This window comes from Juglans regia, chromosome 10, assembly GCF_001411555.2.
Source record: "Juglans regia cultivar Chandler chromosome 10, Walnut 2.0, whole genome shotgun sequence".
NCBI lineage: Eukaryota > Viridiplantae > Streptophyta > Magnoliopsida > Fagales > Juglandaceae > Juglans > Juglans regia.
Genome location: NC_049910.1, coordinates 29,322,173 through 29,328,172, shown reverse-complemented (window position 1 = coordinate 29,328,172; position 6,000 = coordinate 29,322,173).

Genomic DNA, 6,000 nt, shown 5'->3' with positions numbered 1-6,000 from the left:
ATATTGGTGTACCTGTAACATAATTTATCTCAATGTACGAAGCCTTAACTCGTGTGTGAGAGAAACCCTAACCCTACTTCCCGCCACCACCCGCACCCACCATAGATCGGAGAGGGACATCGCAGTCACAAACGAGGCTGACAGGCCCCAGGGTCCTCGCTGAGGGCCGTCGATGTCGGTTCTTCACCGGCGAACTCTTTCTGTGTTCTTCTTTGACGGCGTTGACCGCCGTGCACTTTGATTCCATCACAGATTTGATCGACTAACCCAGACAACTCCGTTGTGGGGTCTCCATCGTCGGTCCTTCTCTGGCGACTGGGATTTTTCTGCTACTCTTCCGTTACCTCCTCCAACAAACTGTGATTTGAGCCATTCCACTAGCCACCGATACAAACTGTCTCGACGGACTCTGGCGACCATTTTGTGGGCCTCCGACGTCATTCATCATTCTCCGACTGGTAGTTTTCTCCATTAACTCAGGGATTTTTTTGCAAAAAATCCGTTAACTCAGGGTCTCCTTCATATCTTTCTTTCTTTCTTTCTTTCTTTTTCTTTTTTTTTTTTTTACCTTAAGTGGATGAAGCAGGAACAATAAGGAGCAGTGGGAATAGATTTGCAGTGGGTTTCGACCATGACGACGAAGCACGATGCGGTTTCGTCCCAGTTGGAAGGAGAGAGGTGGTTGAAAGTTGAATAAAAAAATTTCATTTTTATGAAAGAGGGAGGAAATATCATTCGTATTTTTGAACGTAGCAAAAGGATAGCTAAGTTCATGTATCTAGGGGGACGACAACTTCGTGGGTGGCTAAGGGGATTGAGGATTGTTTAGAACTTAACTGCCATGAAGGTTTCTTCATAGAGCTAAGGATGGGTAATGGAATTTTTAGCATTCAACATCATGTTAATGCAAGGGGCAATTTTCTGCAGCTCTCTGAATTCCGAAATGGAATGAGAAAAGGTTTATTGGTGATTCCGGAGGTCGCAAATGGCATTGGATGGAAAGGCTTTCTGCAGTCCATTCAAAGTGTCACTGAATCCAAAGCCACTACTAGAAGCGGGGAGTTTGTTGATGGAAAAACAGTGGGAAGGCCTTCCTCAATCAAAGGTGCTTCGTACGCAGTGGTGTTGAGGTCACTGGCAGGTAGTTAGGCCGAGATCAGCTCCGTGGTAGAAAGAAATGGCAATGCACTTGTAGGAGACAAAAGACCTCAGGTGATATTGGGAGAATTGGAGGGAGTCTTGTGGGATGTCAATTCCCAATTGACGGGAGTTATGGATTATGTAAGAGATCTAATGATTAAGTGGATAAGGGTCTAGACCTAGTCGTGGGTACAAGTGCGCTACCAAGTGTGCAAGCAAAGGGTGTGTCAATGATAGGGTCATTGGACGCTTGCATCTTTGTTCATGCCAGTGTCACTATGCCTTCTGAGGGAGCTGTAGGGTCTCAAGCACCAATTGCAGATGAAGTTGGTCCTTTTGTTCAGAGTTCATTGTAGTTGAAGACGGGGGGTCCCTCCAAGGTCTCGAGCATTTTGGAAGATACAGTCGAGCCTCTTTTAGAAGATGCAAACGGGGCAACAGAAGGTAGTGCTTCCCCTCTTAAGGAAGTAGCACGACAAGGATCATCGAGGGGTGGACATAATACACACAATGTTGATGGAGGGGAGGAATCTGCAATGGTAACAGATGGAGGGGACAACAACCATATAGATGTCGAGCAACCATTTGGTAGGAAGGATTTGTAATTGGTGCCTCGTGTGGGGAAAGGTTTAGAATTGTCGTTGGTTTCTCGTGTGGGGGAAGGTTTAGAGTCAGGAGTGCAGTCGGGTACTGTGGCTGGGGATAATTTTGTTCCCCTGGTTTCTCTTCCTCTGATCAACGATATAGCGGGTTCAACATCAGATTGGATTCTGAATAAAGTTAACGGGTTTCTACCAACCCTAGGACTTTCATATGGAGAACAGTGAGAATATGAAGACCAATTTAAAACACTACTCACTGCAATCAAGGCGAGCCACACGCTTGAAACTAAATCTAAGTTTAAGAAAAGCAGGGAGTTAAAGAATCTTTTATGGGCAATTAACTACGATGTTAATGGAGGTAGCTCAAGTCAAGGGAATGGTAAAGGGAGGGCTTTATGATATTCAGGTTGAGGATTAGTTTTAAGGAATCTAGAGGATGATGTCGGGGAGGTGTAATGATAGTTTTCCAAGTCGGGTTTGGTGTATTTTGGATAGGTTTTTATGGGATTTTGGGTCATTATGGGCTTTCTTGTATGAGCTAGGTATTTTTCTTGTATACGTCCAGTGTATTTATGTCAAATTGCAATTGAACCTTATGAAACATAGTGTTGTTATGCCTTCATTTGGCTTGAAATGTGTTAGCTATTCTCATATCCACTATTGCTTCTGAGTCAGCATTTAGCGTTGTAGGTCGTGTCTTAAATTCATTTCGTACCTCATTGGCACCAACAATAGTTGAATCTCTTATCTGCACACAAAACTGGTTAATGGCTCTCTCCATTAATTATGACTCCCGAGATGTAATGGAAGATGCTGAAAACTAGAAGTTAGAAACCGATAAGATTTATATTTGAAAATTATTTTCATATAGTCTTTTTAATTAATTATATGTTTAACATATATTTTTTTCATGTAAAGATAACTTTAAAGAATATTTTAAATGAGGTCGATTGAAGATTACTTGAATTTGAAACAAAACTAGCTAATACAAGAGTAAGACCATTTTTTCTTGTTGATTGGTTAAGTCATTGATTTCAAATGTAACTACTGTAATGCTTGAAGTACATATGCTGTATCAATAAGTAACTGAATAGTCACACCTTTAATTTTGATTGTTATTCTTGTTTTATCCCTTGCCCAAGTTACTCTTGAAGTTTATCTTTAATTTCATAAATCCAGCTTTTGCACAATTTGGATGGTTATTTCTGGAAATAAATAGGATAAAATGAATACATTAGACTGTGTTTAGAAATACTTGTATTTTTTAACCCTCCTTCCCACCCAGCAAAACAAAAAATCTTTTTGGGAAATATTTTCTCTCTTTGTTAATAATATGCATATAGTCATTTGGCTTTTTTGACAACATATTGGGTGAACCTCTTTAGTTGTCAGTGACTGAAGGTTCAGTAAATGATGCCACAAAGATTACTTTTATCCTCTCATTTGAAGGATGAGTTATTAAATGGGAATGCTTCCAAGAATTATACTGCTACTTAAAATGCTTTGGATCTCATTCTCTTGTTTAAATATAAATTTGTATCTTTCAAAAATAGCACTTTTTTCAGAACAATTTTCGTCTTATTTATTATTGTGTAGCTTTAAGGATCAAGATTTACTTATAAAGAAAGGACTACAACAAATGAATGAGCATGCTGATTTCTTGTATTTGGAAACTGTACCGAATGAATTTATTCTTGGTGTTTGTTCCCAGCCATAACTTTCTTCCTTCATATTAATACCTGCACATTAAGAATCTCATTTTTGTCAACTACAATTTTGAATGCTCAATAATATACTTCTTTGTAGGAGGGACCAATGCCACACAAAGATCGGTTGCGATATCAGCCCTTGGATATATATCCTGTCTCACTTCATAGATGTTAAAATGTTTCCAGCTTACATCATAATTGATGGTGGATTTCTATTGATTGTTGCTCCAATTGGAGAGGACCCAGTTATGGATTTTCCTTGTGGGTATTTCGGGATTGATGTAACTAGGATATTGCTCTTTTTGCCTTTTGGTATAACTAGGAAGTTGCCTTTGGTTGGATTGTTCTTTTTTATGTAAACAGTTGTTAACTGTGTGTTGAATGCTTTAACAAACAGATTTGTAGATGGATTTTTTCTCATTGAAATGTACAAATGATGATTTGGAATCTATCCAAGCAGGCCAGGAAGAAACATGAATCAGATCAATTTTTTTATAAATCTAACTCTTTTTTCATCTCATCAGTTATTTGAACAACAATAAGAATCATTGACCAATTATCTAAAGTTTTGTGCATGTCATTAACAAAAAGAATTGATTTTTAACTTAGAGAGACATGCAATGCATACAGATAGAAGTGTCCCCATTTGGGACCAGCGAAAGATGGGAGATTTCTAATACCTCCTGACCAATCCCATGTTCATGCCAAAGTATCGCACTGGGCGCTTCCAGACAATGTTATCACCATTCAAAATCAAAATGGCCAGAAAATTGAAAAACATTTAAAGATCTTCCTTCTAGTGATTCAAAATCAAAATAACTTTCTTTTTTTTCTAGATCATAAAAAAAAATTAAACAAAAAAAAAATCGGGAAGTGCACTGAAGCGGGTCGGATCGGAATAGCTAATGTCAGGTCAGGTCGAGTGACCAGTCCTACTAATAAGGTTCGAGAAGGTTTGAATAACAACCATAGTAGTTCCTCTATGAGTATTCAAGCAACTCAGTTTCTGAGCTCTTTACAGGTAGTAATCTTGTCTATTCGAGTCTCAATTCTTTGATTAACGTGGATCTAACACCAAAGACAATGGGTTGAAAAAGAAAGGCAAGAGCGGTTAAATTACCAAGATCAGATGAGATGGAAAGTGGGGACACTAGCACAGGCGGCACAAGTGGAAGAAAAAGATATAAAGAAATGATAAACAATGGAAATTAGCAAGGCTTAACCAAAAAGCAAAAAGAGGGGCAAAATCCTGAAAGGAGCATAACTCAGGAACATATATGGTGGAGGCTACTGAGCAACCCCACTAGTAGCAATGAGATGTCTTACCTGGAATTGTCAAGGGTTAGGAGCCCTCGAACAGTTTGAGAGCTTCATTTTATGGTGAAGCAAGAGTGCCCACATGTACTCTTCCTCATTGAAACCAAAAGCACGAGGGAGAGGATTGAAAGAATTAGAAACAAAATAGGTTTCGACAGAAGTTTTACAATGATTAGTAAAGGAAGTAGTGGAGGGTTGGCAATGATGTGGAAACCTGGTTCTGATATAGAAGTTGAATCATATACTGATTCACACATATCTGTTAGAGTTAATGATCCACAAATTGGGAAGGCTTGGACCCTTACAGGGTTTTATGGCAACCTAGTAACTACAAAAAGAGAAGGTAGCTGGTAGTTATTAAGGTTTATACAACCTTTGGATCATAGACCATGGCTATGCATGAGAGATTTTAATGAAATATTTTATCAACATGTGAAACATGGGGGACCACACAGACCTTTTGCTCAACTAGAGGGATTTAGACAAGCTTTGCAAGACAATGACTTAAGTGACATGGGATACATTGGGACCAAACACACTTAGTCCAATAACATAGAATGACCTGAATTTACCAAGGAGAGGTTAGATAGAGTGTTTGCTAATACTGAATGTATGAGTAGTTTTCAAGCTATTACTGTTACCACATTAGCATCATGTTCTTCAGATCACAGTCCCCTTCTAACAAACCTGAGTACTCAGACTAAACTTGCAAGAAGGAGAGCAAGACTCTTCAGATATGAACTCAGTTGGGGCATTAACAATGATTGTAAAGCAATGGCCACTAGAGCATGGAATGGCAATATTAGAAATGGAAAGACAATGGGCCTTCTTAAACAATCTGGACAGATGTAGAATTTAGCTAATCAACTGGAACAAGAACCAAGAGAAGGAAACCAAAGAAGATATTGAAACTCAGCTAGGCAGAGTAAAACAACTTCAAGAGAGGAACACAGAGAATGATCAGGAAGAAATAAAACAGATTTAGAGACATGTGAATATGAGATTGGAGCTAAAGGAATTGAAGTGGAAACAAAGATCTAAACAAAGATGGCTTCAAAAAGGAGGATAGAAATACTAAATATTTTCACACTTGTGCTTCTCAGAGGCGTAAGACTAATTCTATTAATAACATTAGTGATGGAGAGGGGCATCTTCATACTACTCTAGAAGGTATAAATCATACTTTTCAAGAGTTGTTCACTAATCTGTTTGCTACTTCTAATCCCTCTGGT